This window comes from Rhagoletis pomonella, unplaced genomic scaffold (genome assembly GCF_013731165.1).
Source record: "Rhagoletis pomonella isolate Grant_MI unplaced genomic scaffold, Rhpom_1.0 Rhpom_scaffold_00003, whole genome shotgun sequence".
Classification (NCBI taxonomy): Eukaryota; Metazoa; Arthropoda; class Insecta; order Diptera; family Tephritidae; genus Rhagoletis; species Rhagoletis pomonella.
The window spans coordinates 98,727,445-98,743,665 of record NW_023458557.1 but is presented as its reverse complement, the minus strand read 5'-3'; the positions used below and the strand labels follow the sequence as shown (position 1 = coordinate 98,743,665).

The 16,221-nt window shown below is 36.4% G+C and overlaps 1 protein-coding gene across 1 annotated transcript in view; it reads left to right on the top strand.

Moving 5' to 3' along the window:
- The window catches only part of LOC118736437 (photoreceptor-specific nuclear receptor), a 40,887-nt gene that overhangs the window by 9,580 nt on the left and 15,086 nt on the right, over nucleotides 1-16,221 (top strand). The gene's annotated exons all lie outside the window — the stretch shown is intronic.

Below are 16,221 nucleotides of genomic sequence, written 5' to 3'. Positions count from 1 at the left end.
GGAATACCGCAACATTTCGCATGCGTACACGCACAAAGTTAGGAACGTATGCGAAAATGTGGCTGTGGTAGCGCGAAATGTCACAACAAATGTCCTTTAGGGTACATAACCGCCTACATATTAACAAACGTACATATAACTACATATGTATACACATTTATTTTCATACATACATAGTATGAATGAGAATCAGCAGCCGACCAGCAACCAGAAATTGGGCCGTTGTGCGTCGGGCCGTTGGCAATTCAACTGGTAATATGCCTGCCGTACAAATGCATGCGAATATGTTTACGCATACATTGCACATACATATATGTATACATACATACGAGCACATAGTACTAACTTATATACATAGATGTATACCTGCATATTTAATTTTCAACTATGTAGGACCGTTGGCGAATTGCTTCAGTTGCAGCCAGCCAGCATTTTGTTTTTGTTAACGAACGCTGCAATGCGTAGCTGCGTTGATGCGTAAATCTGCTGACAACAACAACGACAACACCAACAACAAGTCAATAGCAATAGCAACTGTCGTCAATGCATTGAGGGCATTTAACAAAAAGCCGCATGCGTTGAGGTGTAAATGTTGACAGCCACACACCCACCTTTATTCATCATCCCCAGCCAAATTACGCCCGATCCAACACTTTGGTATGCAATACACCCAGAGGCGCTATAATTTAATGTGAATTTGCTGCGTATGGTACATATCTCTGTACATACATATATATGTACATATATGTGGTGTGAATATGTATGTAAACTTGCTCTTAATTTAAATGTGAAATGGCATTAAATCGAAATTAGTGCGACAAATGAGTGCATCACATCGCCCTGCAGGCTGGTATGAGGGCATTTGTCTCACTTGCTGTTAACATGTATGTAAGTGCTTAATGAGCTTTTAGCTTTATTGGAATGCATGTGAGCAAAATGTTGATGAGTATGTGAATATGCACCTAGCATTAGCGTGGTCCAAAAATATGTGGGAAAATCAACTTTTTGGAATTTTCCCGCTGCCACGCATCCAGAATTAAAGAATATCGAATTTCAGGAGAGCTCAATTTTTTTTTTTTTTTTGAAATCGTGCCGCCGGCGCTTTGAAGTCTTTCATATATGGTATTGGGCAAATTATATTTTTTCGTAGAGTTCCTATAAAATCATTAAAAATTAATATATTTTAATCGAATACGAATATTTCCCTTCAAAAATCTGCAAAAAAGAAAAGAGTGTGCATATTTAACTATAAATATTTTTTTAACAATATTTTCGTAACCGATCTCTTACTTGTGTACAAAAACCACATGACGCACATTATGAAAAAATAGGTAATACAATTTTTTTTTTATGTTAAATATACAACATACGTTTATTTTTTTAAGGGAAATGTTCGTATTCGATCAAAAAAATTTTGATTTTAACAATTTTATAGCATTTCTAAAAAAAAAAATTGGCTTTCCTTTCATGTGCATTGCATCAATATAGTGAAAGCTGGTCTTAATCACTGAATATGATAGCACCGAATCTCATTTTTACTATTTCTCCGGATTGGTTATAACGATCTCCCGAAGTTCAAAAGACGAAAACCCCATTTTTTTTTATTATTTTAACTAGGGAAGCTTCCTTTGATGCTTCTAATTAGTACCCTTTATCTTATATCACTCCACTAGGCCTTGTTTACCCACCCGTCTTGATCATAATCTTATATGTATGTATGTACATATATGTATTAAAATAGGTTTTGCATGTAGATATATACATACATACATATGTATGTGAATGTTTCTCTGCTGCTGTGTATTTTAAAACATACACATTTCCGTTCTCATCAACCCTTCACTCTGTATGTACATACAACCATACGCAGTGGAACGCCCCGGCGTATGAGTGATTTTAAATCCGCTTTTAATGTTGACAACGTCACTTTTGTCACTTCTCGGCTGCAGGTAAATGAATGGCCGACTGACATTCTAGCCGTGTAGCATTGTGAGTGTATTTAATGCAGATGAGTTTTTGTTTTTATTGTTGTTCTTGTTGGTATAGTTGGCATTTGCTTAACGGGTAGAGGCTGGAAATGCCTGCATACATACATATGTATGTACATACATGCACACATCTATGTACATATATGTACGTGTATACATATGTATATGTACCTACGCAGATACTAAGGTCGGAATTTCAGACCGGAAATATTGTGCATGTAAGTGCATTTGTACTTTTGGGCATATATGTACATATTTTTATACATATTTATTTAACGATGAATGTGTAAATAGACACATAAACATAGGTGCATGCATTTATGTAAATAGATACATATGTACATATCCCCCTGCCTTCGAGCGTTGATGGCTTGTTGCATCCATTTTGTATTCGCATGTATGTATGTATGTGTGTATGTATGTATATGAGTTGTAGGCTTAACATGACTCAAAGTCAGCTTTTTCATTCATATACTGGCAAGAGATACACAATTGCAAACATACATAAATACATATCGACGGCTGAGTGGTAGATCGACATTTCTCTCGGCAGCCAGTTCGAAAACGCCCTATCTCAGAAAACTTTTCAAGAACGCCCTACTTCAGAATTTTTGTACGCCCTATATCAACTGAAAATATGTTAAAAACAGGTTCAGATATTGCGTTTCTGATTTGGCAGCTAAGATAGGGCGTTTTTGACTCGAATCCTGAAATAGGGCGTTATCGAGCTGCCTGCCGAGATAGGTCGATGTTTCTTTCGGCCGTCGATATAAGGGTGACCTCTTGACCTCTTTTTTTAATTTCAAAAAAAAAACCCTTAAAATAGAACTGGATGTCGGAATTTTTATTTCAAAACTTGGACGCCAATATTACTCGCGTAATTCGCGTAATACTGGAAATAGTAGTAATTGAAAATTGGACCTTCCGAATGGACCACCTACGGCGTAGTCGCGGCTAAAATTTGAATGAAATTATATTTAAAAAGTAAATGTCCGAGATTCTTCTTTTGGATAAAATATAGACTCCGACATCCAGTTTTCTTTTAAGTTTTTGATTTTAAATTCAAAAAAGAAGTCCAAATGAATCACCCCCATAAATTTAGCCGACAACTTTTTCCGACTGACTGACTGACTGACTGTGCTTGTTCGTTCGCCAGCTAGTGTGGGTAAATTGACATACACGCGGATTAAAAAATTTGTAAATCAACTCTTGACGTGACATTGCAGTTTCGGCTTTTTGATGCATTCGCAACAAATGGAACAACAGCAATAAGGACAACAAAATTAAAGGAAAAAAAATACAAAAACTTACTCAAGCGCCTACAAAAATTGTGGAAACAACCATTTCCACGCCGAAATCCCATACAAATTTTGCACACATACATATGTACATACATATGTAAATACGTACACTTTTATATGTGCATACGCATTAGAGGTTTACGCCGACAGGCTTTGCGGCGGCGGCGTGGTCAACGTCAAAAATATTCGGCGGCGGCGGCGACGCCGGCGCGTCTGGAAACGCCGGCGCTACTTCTCATAAGGTAGATTTCAAAGAGCCATGAGGCTACAAATCTTATCATTTCAACTCGTCAGCGTTAGGCATTCGCCATGCCAATTATTCTATTATTATAATTCTATTTATTTCATTATTGAATTAGTTTTAAATTTAAATATTGTTACTTCCTACTTGAATTAAAATGTTGAGTGTCTGGCGCTGATTGATGGGCGAACAGAAGAAGGTCTGAGGTATATACATACATACACACACGGATCTCTATATTCTCTACAGATCCGTATGTACTATTTAAATTTAAAGAAAAAAAAATTGTTTAAAGTTTAGTTATTGGGGTAATTTATGTCGCTCTCAATAAATTTTTGCAATAGTCTTATCAACTCGAACCAGAATGGGACTTTTTGACCCACTGTTGAAAAAATGGCTTATAGATGGTTAAAACTTTCACTAAAATATGAAGCGCCAAATTTTTCTAAGGAGAACCGAATGTAATGAAAAATAATACTAATGTTTACCATAAAGAGGGAACTTTAACCCTGTGTAGAAAACATAGCGATGCGAGGGAGCAAAACCTTCCTGGGGTTTGACCACCACTATGGAATGCTAACGTAATTTTCACACAGCCACCTAGTACTTGTATACGTATGTGGGACCCCAGAATAAAATAACTTACGAATGTAAATATTAGCAAAAAAGTGTTTGTTTAAAATATTAAAAAAATACATAGAAAAATCAACTTGTCTTTGATTTATCTTCAATAATTGAGGAGTTAGATGCAAAGAGGCCGCTTCTATTAAAACTGCTTTCTGAGATATTGGAGCTAAAGTTTTTGATGTGTTATAAGTTTCTTGTTGTTGTAGTAGGTGTATAAAAAAGTAGTATTTTTGTAGTATAGAAAAGAATTGTCTACTGCGGAAAAAAATCGTTAGATTACCAGTATTCGACCCTAACTTAACTGTAATAAACGCTGTCGTCAAAAAATATGTTACCTATGTTTTTTCTAAGTTATGCTATTTTTGGAAAAAATAAAGGAGATCAAACTCTTGTCCAGTGGCCCAAATTATGCAAAAAAAAACTAATTTAAAAATGTAATTTTCATTTCGTAAAATTGTGTTTTTATACAAGTAATATTTAGTTCCTTCAAACGATGTATTCAATGTACATACATCATGAAAATTTTGTACAAAATTCCTTAGGCGCCGAACGCCGCCGCCGCCGCCGCCGCGCCGATATTTTCGTAACTCGGCGGCGGCGCGTGAGGAATGACAAAAAACGGCGGCGGCGGCGGCGTGGCTCGGCGGCGTATACCTCTAATACGCATACATATGTAGACACATGTGGGTGAGTTTTCCAACAGTTTTTTGTTGGGGCAAATATGTTTGTGCATACATATATCTTTTTTTCTTATGGTTTGTTTTTGCTTCGTGTTTGCTGTTACCGCCATCTTTATTGTTGTTAATATCATTTGCATTTCTAACTCTCGCTCAGCAACATTTGGCTGCATATTTGCCTTTGTATGCAAAAAAAAAGTGCAGTTATTTATTTATTTTCATTACCTTATATTATTTGTATGTAGATACGTAGACAATTGTAATGCGACTAAGGATTTGTATCACCTTTGCTTTCACTTAACCATTTAACTTCTAAGAGGGAAGAATTTAAGAAATTTGGTGAAATGTACGTAATATTTCAGATGTAACTTTTACGCTTTTCAGTTTTCTTTACTTCTTAGCAATTAATATTTGAACGTAACTTTGACCTTGAGAGTTCCAAGGCAGGAAAAATGATCTTCAGTAGTCATGCAAACTTTCAAATGTAATCAACAAAGTGCCCAAAAAGCAACCCGAGAAACTCCCTAAAAAGCCCCGCAAAATGACTATATAGTAGAATCCCTAAAGGTTGCGGAAGGTGCAGAAAAGTACATGAAAGAGCCGGGAAATAAACACATCTCATTTTTTCTATTACTTCATAATATTTTTTGTAAAAGAAGACCCAATTCGAGACTTAACAATAAACAACTAAGCTGATGCAAATTATGCAAGATGACAAATTCCATAAAAATTTCGATAGCAAAATCGATTATAATATTGGTGGCAAGATCGATTAGAAAATCGATAAAAATGTCGATAACAAAATCGACAAATAATCGATAGCAAAATCGATAAAAATATCTATAACAAACCCAATAAAATATCGATAACAGAATCGATTATTGTATAGATATGTTCCGAAAATATCGACAGCAAAATCGATAACAACAGCGATAAAAATTTCGATAACAAAATCGGTAAATATATCGATAAGTCCCGCAATCCCGAATAGTTCCCAGATTGAGACTGTGTCTCTGTCTATATTCTTTTCTCTATAATTATCTTTATTATAATCTTTCTTCCTCTATCTTCATCTTTACTTTTATCGGTATCCTCGTCCTCATCTTTTTTTATATTTATCTTTGTTCTTACTTATATGTTTATCACTTCCTTCAAACAGAAGAACTGCCCAGCCTCTCAAGAGAGCACATTTGAGAATATCCCTCTATGAATACCGCAAAATTTATAGAGATGAGGAAGAGAAAGAAACAGTCGAATACTTCTTCTGCAGTTGCCCTGCTATAGCTAACAGCAGAGCACGTTTTTAAACATAGCATTTTCAGTTTAAATGAAACCATTTTCAGATAAAGGGAAACCTTTTTCAGATTCAATGAAACTTTATTCAAATTAAATGAAACTTTTATCAAATTAAATGATACATTCTTAAATTAAGTATTAAACATTATTGAGTTCAGGAACGGGAAATCAACTTAACCTATTAAGAGCCATTTGCACCATGTCTAGCTAACACTTACCCCTAGTGTCATATCGTAATCTGCGTTATCGACGCCATGCTTATAACAGGAAGTCGATAACCCCGATTATGGATGTTTAACTCGCAGAAAGTGTTAGCCAGACATGATGCAAGCGGTTCTAAGTCATAGTTTATAAAATTAATGAAGTGCTTGTCCATTCGCCGCTTACGTTTATTTGGATGATCACGTACATAAGATAGTTCGCACAATCATTTTGACTAATTAGTGCGATACTTTCTTCACCAGGGTGGATAATAATGGATTCTTACCGAAATTTTTGCCAGCATACCCTCGTTTGTTGAAAACCATAGAAAAGGCATTTGCGGAGGTAAAATTCAACGCCCGAACAATTGAATGGTTTCGAGCCTCCCACCCCTCCCGCACCCTTTAATCTCATTCTGGCTGCACCCATGGCTCTGATCTATATTCAATTTCATTTAATAGCTCATATACATAGTAGAATGAGAAACAAATCGGTGGTGAATATGAATATGAAAATATATACAAACTTTGGCAGTTTAAAGTCCAAACATATAAATTGGAAAAAAATCAAAGCAAATTTTTTACTGCTATAACTATTTAATTCAATATGTCTTGACCGTAAAGAAACACATTAACCTAACCTAAGTCCAATTCCATGGCTTCCATTCCTATTTGTCAAACAGCCATTTATCGCCCGAAATATGGGCTAAATTGCGATGTAAAGTACTGGCATCCTCACGGGTATTCGTGCTTCTTATGTGTATTCTTTAGAACGTTATGGCAGCAATGTCGCGACAATTAATTTTCTCTGAAACTTGCAATGTTGCACAAATTTTGTGCTAATTGCGACGACTTTGCCATACCCGTCCATTGCATATCCAAAAAAAATATTCAGTTTTCTCTGCAACGACCACCTTTCAAGAAACAACCAACACTTTCGAACGGAATTTTATTGCCCTCTTCTCTATAGAAGAATTTCCTTTATGTAAGTCCAGTTTTATCCAATTGGCCAATAAGCCTTACAAATTGTACCAAGAATACAATTAAAACCATGTGAATTCATTCGTAAAACGTAAAGAAAATATAAATTACCTCAGCAAATCGTTGGTCGATAAATAAAAATGATGCGCCCACAAAAGGCAAACAAAGTAACAAATGAGGCTATTCAAGTGCACCAACGAAATGTATAATATAAACCAAGAAAATATAGGCAACATAAAGAGTAACAAACAGCAAAAGGCAACGAAGAAAAGGGGACTGTTCGGAATAAATACAGCACAGTACCTACTTACAGTGAGTGAGGAGCATTATTAAATCCCGTACAATAAGCCGATAGGCTGAACTGCGCCGCGAAAAAATGGCGCACATAAAAAGTCCGAAGAATTAAAGCAGGGAAAAGAGTGCAGTAAAAAGCAAAGATATTGGGAAGAAGCAGGCGAAAGTGAATGATGATAGCAAATACCAGCGCAATGAAGTTGGGTGGAGCCTTGGCGGCAGGCTGGCTAGAGCAAATACATACATACATACATACATACATACATATGTACGTATGTACATGGATGAATGCATGTTGATAATGTCGATAGGTCGCCGCATCATCATTTACCGTCGAGCGCCAGTCAAGAAGATGGTAGCCAACGAACATACACACACATACACACACACACACACACACACACACACACACGCTCATATGGAACGCCATAAATGTGTTTTTGTAAACAAGATGGCGCTGAAAAGCTGTCAGCCCCTGCTCCCCTTGGCGTCGTCTTTGGTCGTTGTCATCATCGCCTCTTGACATGAAAGCAAATAAGTTATTATATGAAAATATGACAAGGCATGCACACCAAAGTTTTCTTTGCCGCAATGCGGCTCACCAACGCGCCCACCTCATCCATATCCTCCACCCGATACGCCGCTACGCGCATAACTCTCCACATTTCTCGCTCTCATTCGGACATAAAAAATGTTAAACGCTGGTATTCAAGTGGTTTATGCTAATGGCTTTCGCTACCACAAAGAAGACGTTAATAAAAAGCGTGAGCCAACCACGACGTCAAGGCAGCAACCGACCGCGCACCGCGCAGCCAGGTTACTACAGAAAGTGGCGCTTAGTACTGGCGTGTTTTCCACCTCTGCCTCCTTAACACTCCATTCTCTACCATTGCCACTTCTCCACCTTTTTCTCGCTTCGCTTGCCTGATTTCTTGTTTGCATACAAATTATGTTGCTGCTACTAATGTTATTTGCACAAAAGCTCGAAGAAAAGAGCGTACAATGATCTTTTTGTTGTATTTACGCGGCATTTTAAGCGGATTTTCGTATTTTACAAAAATTTTATTTGAGTGATTTGTTGTTGATTCAAATAAGCGCATTCCATTTTTCATGCTTTATAAGGTCCTGGCGCAATGTATGTGTGTGTGTGTGAATGCGAATGTGAATGTGAATGTGTCGCGGGGTAAGGTCTTCATTACTTATTTTCTTCGCTTCGGGCATTTGAGTTGAAAAGTGATGTCAAATGATGCATCAAATTATCAACAACATTAGCGTGAATGAGTTTTATGAAGCGTAATGCGATTAGGGTCATTTCAAAAAGTGAAGGCAAGATATGCTCGAATATTTGTGTGTGCGGGTGGAGGTGGTGAGAAATAATGGGGCAATGTGGGATTTTTCTTCACATAAAAAGTGCTTTACGTCGATTGTCGCAACACAAGCGGACAAGGCCTCAGTTCTTCGGTCGAATATTGCAGAGCACTGTAATTTCATTATTTTCCAGGCAGGGGACTAATAGTGGCCATATATTGCCCCAAGTCCTCCATTTCAGCCTAATAGGGTATTCCTCTACCGCCTTATTCACATTTTTCAAGATTCACCTTGATTCACCTAAAAGCTCTGGCAAAACCCAAACAGAAAATAGGCCTTGGCCGCAAAAAGTGAAACGCCGAACCACAATAAATATGGGTTATTCACACCATTTTGGACATGATGGACTATGTGGTTAAAGATTAATTTGTTGTTGAAGCGATATAAAAAGTATAACCACGCAGATAACCAGATAACCAAAAGGAATTTTCACAATTTGTAAATATAATAAGAAGTCTCAATGGACACTTTTTCTTGTTTTAGTCAGTTCAACTTGTGTCCCATCGTTCGATCGGCTTTTTTGCTTCGTCTCTTTTCTGCTCTCATCTGCTTTTTCAAGTGATTTAATCTACCTGCTAAGAAGTGGACGTTCGGTCCAGATTTTCGTATTTATTTTTGCCGTAACTTTCTTCGTTCGTTGAAGGTAAGTATTTGCCTTGTTTTTTGTAGAGTTTCTACCTTCCAATATCTAACATTCTCTACACTCATATTTTTTTGTCTATTTTCGAAGAAGCATTGGTAGCAATTTACTGTTACGGCTAGCCTAATAGACTGTCAATGAATCTCTACGCTACGCTTGTTGTGAGCTTATTACTAACCTGTTTTCAAGCCACCGTCGAAGATTGAAGAAATGTATTTTTTCTTCGGCTGCGATCAGAAAGTTTGCTAGTGGTATTTTTTTGTGATTAGTCGTATGAAAACAAGCAGCTAAGTTTTATTTGGTCTGTCTGCCTAGTCAACTTGCAGTCGGAATACTCCTTCGAATGGCTCGGTAGTCTAGTTAGGCAGTGGATTTACTAATATATCCGGATGGTTCTGATATTGTTAAGAGCAGATTAAAGATTTCCCCCGCTGAGGGATTTATTTAAAGTCAAAATTAAAACTTTTGCAGTCTTCAAACTTCCTATAACGTAATGCAAAGCAGGGTTTTCTAACTTTTGGTAAATATTTTCGTACACATCTTCCAGTTCGCAGTCGGCTTCAGTCCCCCAATGTTCCCTACTTCCACCGCTACATAGTAACGTAGCCTTCGACAGTAATTAATAATTACAATAATGAACATCTTTCTCTTCTAATGACTCGTTTGGGCACGCACCCTTAGCTCTCCGGCAAATCTTCTCACCTCTCTGTGCGCTTTGCTCTAAGGCTATCTATCTGCCGCGACCGCAACGAATCACTTCAAGTGTTTTTGTAATTTCACGCTTTATTATCGCAATTGGCAATACGCGTAAAATACAATCTCTTGAAAAACTCGCTCAGCGTGCGCACAGTGTTCTCGTTTAATTTAATGCCGGCCGTTGTCTTAACGAAATGTGATTTTTATTTCAACATTAGGTGGCAAATTTTATAGCTAAGTAATTATTTCAGTCTCCTGTTCGAGTGGCAATGAAATAATTTTAAAATTTTTTGCAACGTAATGCAGCAATTACTTGTACCTCACTGCAAGTGGTTCGTAGATATTTTTCGCTTCTCTCTCGCTTCCCCTCATTTATTTATTTATATCTTCTCTCATTTATTTTTTTAATTGCAATTTGCAACTCTTATTTATTTATTTATTTATTCCCATTTGAAGTGGATTATTTTGCTTAAATTGATTTTTTGGTTCATTGTAATTCTATGTAATTAATACAGCTCAACCCCGCACTGCCAAAGTTCAGCCTCACTCCTTCAGCTTTGGCAGCGCACAGTAGCATTTGCAGCACCCTCACTTTGGCGGTCACCCCTCTATGGCTTACCATCCGGCTTCTTGTCGACTCTTCAACGCACCATACACGACTTGGCTGTGAACCGCACAGCTGTTAATGTACTTCTTCGCTCTGCTTCGTCAGCTGTCAAGCGCTGTTTTGCTGCCCTTCTCCTGCTTCTACAAATGTTTTTCTCGCTCTCCACCTTTTTGTTTCTTATCATTAATTTTTGCGTTTTTGTTCTTGTGCGTTTGCCTTTTTTTGCGGTGTTACACATTCTCAGCCATCAACGGTTTGACAGCCACACTTTGTGGCATACTGACAATTGCAACTTTTTTCCTCTCGTGAATTTGGCCACAAAGCAGTCAGGCATCCTTCGTTCCGCGCGCCTGGTTGGATGTTTTGACATTTGTTGTGCGTTCGCTTGCGTTACCACTCGGTTCCGCCTTCTTGTCTGCTACACTTTTTGTTGCGTGCAGACGTTTATGGATTGAGATTGCGCCACCCCTTCGCTTTACTATCGTCCAACTCTAATTAATTGATTAGCTTCGCTAAATCGGTCAATATGTTTTATGGTCTGGCTTGTCTTTGGTTTTTCACCACTTTTCCACTTCTCGGTCATCTATGGCTTTTCCATTTCTGCTTTCACCTTTGTTAAATTTTTTCCTTGTGGTTTGCTGAAGTGTAATGAGCTCCTAATTAGATTTAGAAAATGTTGCTTTTTCATTGAGTTTTTCACATCTGCTCGGTGCCTGCTGCTTGGTACTCGATTGTGAAATATGGCACGTGTCCCCGTTTTTGGTGCAGAATAAAAAATGCTGCTTGTTGTAAATAGCTCTTTTTAGCGAAGGTTGTCCAAACTACGTGATTCTAATCTTTCGAGATGTGCATTATGTGCCTTATGCTTTAACTATCTCTTTAGATCTTTCATTGAACAATCTAATCGAATGCTCCAAATAATGGAGCTAACTAATAAGTATAGGCCTCTTATCTATTCGAGTGAAGAATCTGAACCACACAATGAATAAAAAGTTTACAAGAAAGTATTTAGTTGTATAAAGACTGTCGCAGCATAGATATTAAGGTGTTCGATTATTCGCCTTTTACAAAAACCGGTTTTCGAGTTATTCAAAAAATGGCAATTTGAAACAAACCGGTTCAAGTTAAGAGGAAACCGGGCACACCGGTTTAATTTTGCATATTTTCTCTACAGTACCACATACTGTTAAAAATAGTTAAAGCTTTATGGCCTTATTCATAAAAATTAAAATATATTTCTAGAGCTCTGTAAAGTGGCATTTTCATAAAAAATTTCGATTTATAAAGCAGTTAAAGTCTTTTTTTATTTTTTATGAATTTCACTCTTAATTCGGTTTGCCGATCTTAAGAAGATGAGATCGCTAAACAATAGTCCCTTCTCGGGAAAAATTCGAGACTGTTTTGGGAATAAGAATACCACACCCACTGAACCAGACCGACTATGTAAATAAAGTATATTAAAGGGGGCCCATTCATCGAAAATCAGTCAACACCCCCGTGGTTTCTCACCCACTGAATTCCATCATCGGAGACCAAAGCCACACATCGCAGACGAAGTGCTCGAGTTGTGTCGTCAGGCCCGCGATACTTTGACACAACTCCATTCTGGATATTTTAGCAGACGTCAGTCCAATTTAATAAGATACCCCGATGACACTTTACATGGCCACTTACATCAGCTGATCTAGCATTCCTGTCCGTATGGCCCAAAATGAACAGAACATAGTCCGATTCACTGATTTAGGCAGAATTACATTATAGAATTTAAAGAAAAATTAATATGGAAGGGCTTTATTAGAGCAACAGAAGCCAAATCAACCATTTTTAGAATTTTTGAATTGAATGGAGTTTTCCCTAATTGTATTTCTATTGGTTAACTGAAAGCAGATTTATAAAAGCAGAGGTAATAGAAACCGGCTCTTGATCTGTAGTACAGATAATTCTACTAGTTTGGCCAAAAGTGCTAGCCTTTTAGGAAAGGGTTCATAGGTGTTGAGGCTTGAAATACGAACTACTTTCGCCAAACACTAAGAAAGCGGCATTGGTTTGCTCACATCAAGATCATGGTAATTGTTGTACAAAAATGTCTGATGAATTTGGGCAAACCTACGTAAGCTTCCAGAACAAAATTTTTATCAATATTCTGATTTTGAGACATCATCAAAACCCTAGTTTAGTCAGTATTAACGCAAGGATGAGATCTTATAATTGTTGTCGAAATACTCTGCAGAATTTTTTTCTTTCATCTCCATGAGTAACGATTCTGTGTTAAAAATATTTCGTTTTCATCCGTTTGCGTTTTACTTTTATTTTGCTTAGGTAAATTTATACGTACATACATACATATATCTACAAATACATATATGTATCTATTTCACAAGCTATTCTACAAATCTTAATATTCATGCATTTCCCAAAAATCGCTTTGAGCAAACTTGCCTTCTTAAGAACACAAATTAAGCCGATTTTATTGACTAACTTAAAAGACAAAAAGGTTAAAAGCGTGAGAAATTTCACATTTGTTGGCTTTATGCCCATGCATATGTGTGTTAATTTAGTAAATTATTATACATATACATATATGAGTACATAAATAACTATAACTTTTTCAATTTGCGTAAACAGATGAAAAGGAACTAGCTGACACATGTGGAAATGTGTGTGAATTTTCGGATGACCCAGTATGAAATATATGCGACTTGCGGAGCACAAGCAAGGCCAAGCTATATATACCCATCCAGTTAAGCATATAGATAAATAATGTGAATTTCATCGAAATCGGCCAAGCCGTTAAGAATTTAAATGTACGCAGCCAGATACCGAATTTTTGCATCTAAAAAATATGCTTTTTCCTAAAACTCGTCCTAACCAATTCCTAGTGGGTTGGTAAAAAATATGCCATAAAGACATTTTTTCATTGCATAAGACTTGCATGCAATACATTTGCCGAATATTAGCTGAGTGAATTCATGCAGCAGTCACTGTAGTGGGTGGTAACACTCGGATCATTGTCGTCCTGGTGACTTTTATTTGCCGCTGTTAATTAATTAAATGTGTATGCGTGTAACAATCGTACACAGCAATCGATTACATATGCATGCATGTATCACAGTTGGAGCGACATGTATGTACACTAGAGCGGGTCAAATTTTTTGCATCAAAGGCACATCGCGATTATGATTATTTGGGTCATTTCAAGCATTTTTGCCCAAGAAACCATAGGTCTAAAATGAATTTTGAGCCAGCGATTTTACTATCTAGTTTTTTTTTTTTTTTAAGTGGCTCACCTGTTGAAACAGCTGTTTTGAAAACTAGCGAAAATGTTTATCTGGGGCATTTTGGGGTCGAGGAATCTATTTCTGGCATTAATTTTTTCTTTTGAGGGCCGCCAGAGGGCGCTTCCGTACTTTTTTTATGCTTCTTAACGCCTTTTTTCCGAAAATCGACAACATTGTTGCGAAAATCCACGAAATTTGGCATTCTCATATTGCAACTTAAATTTTTAAATAGCCTAAAATGTTCACCGTTGAAAATTTTTATTTTTTTTATTTTATTTTTTACAAAACAAATTTTTTTCTTATTTTAATACATTTTTTTTAATTCAAAAATTCAACTTAAAAGATAAAAACATATGAAATGCAAATGAAAAAAAAAACATAAACCCTTTCTAATGTTTCAATTCTTAAACACGTATAACGTATTTTTCTTTAATATTATGTTGGTAATACTGTTTATCGACATATTGTATGACAAATGACATGTGTGACAGCATGCTTTTTCATTTTCATACTGCGCTTTATCATTTTCATACGGTTTTTAATATGTATAATAAAAAAAATAAAAAATAAAAATAAAAATTGAAGTTGCATTATGAGAAAGTAAAATTTCGTGGATTTCCGCAACAATGTTGTCGATTTTCGGAAAAAAGGCGTTAAAATCCGATAAAAACTACGGAAACGCCCTCTGGCGGCCCTCTAAAGAAAAAATTAATGCCAGAAATGGGTTCCTCGACGTTAAAAACCCCCAAATACACATATTGGCTAGTTTTCAATACAGCTGTTTCAACAGGTGAGCCACTTTTTGAAAACAAAAAAAAAAACTAGATAGAAAAAATCGCTGGCTTGAAATTAATTTTAGACCTATGGTTTCTTGGGCAAAAATGCTTGAAATTACCCAAATAATCATAATCGCGATGTGCCTCTGTTAATTTTTTTGGGCCCCTACAAATCGACCAGCCCTAATGTACACACTTCTTTACACTCAGGCAAGCGCGTGAGTTGGCAAAATATGAGGGATGACATTTTAATCCAATACTAATCGCATCTATGCGAAAGTGAAGGACTCACATGACAAAATAGGATATAATACCATATGAGTGCATATATGTACATATATGAGTGTATGCACATTAGGTTGTTCCAAAAAAGTTTAAAATTATAATCCCTCACCCTCTAGGATTTTTTAAATGGGGCAAAAAGAATACCCATAACCAGGTAACGGATTTTTATGACCCAAAAACCTATAAAAATAGGCAAAAGAAAGTAACGAAATAGGCTGGAAAAGGTACTAGAAATAGCAAAAAAAAGCAAAGTAAGGTACTAAAAAGACAAAAACTGAAAAATAACACTGGTTTACAGAGAAATGTCCAACGGACGCCACAACATATCCAATTGCTATATAAAATTGCTCGCTGATTCCCAAAATCGAGTTAATTTTTTATTATGGATAAGTTTTCGAGACATTTTCAGGTGTACATGGCGTATTAGTAACATTCTTTCCTGCTGTTTTTCATACGATAAATCTTTGCGCATTTTCATATGACCACTTATAACTTCTTTATTTATCCATCGATTTTCTCCATTATGAACTTGATATTTTTGTAAAAGAACAGGCTCTAACACAGCCTTGAACGCAAATATCTTAAAAAAGGCAAAACAAGGAATCAGGGAAAGCTAAATCATGGACATTCTTAATCGAATATATTCTATCTCTTTAGCGGAAAAAAGGCAATTTCCATAAAATCCGTTCCCTGCCCATAACCCATTTTTTTTTTTTTCGTTAAAAAAAATATTTTAGGAATGCCTCAAAGCCCATTAGTTTTTCTAAATTGATTAATAATACCAAATTGTTTGTTTTACAATTTTTTAATACGTACTAGCAATTTATTATGGGTCCCCCATTGCATTTTTTCGGGGTTCTTAGGGGAACTTTAAAAAAATTGCGAATATTAAAATGGCTAAATAAACAATTGGTATTGTTATTGTAAGTCTCTTAAAGAAAAGCTTTTAGGTAGTTCTAAATATAT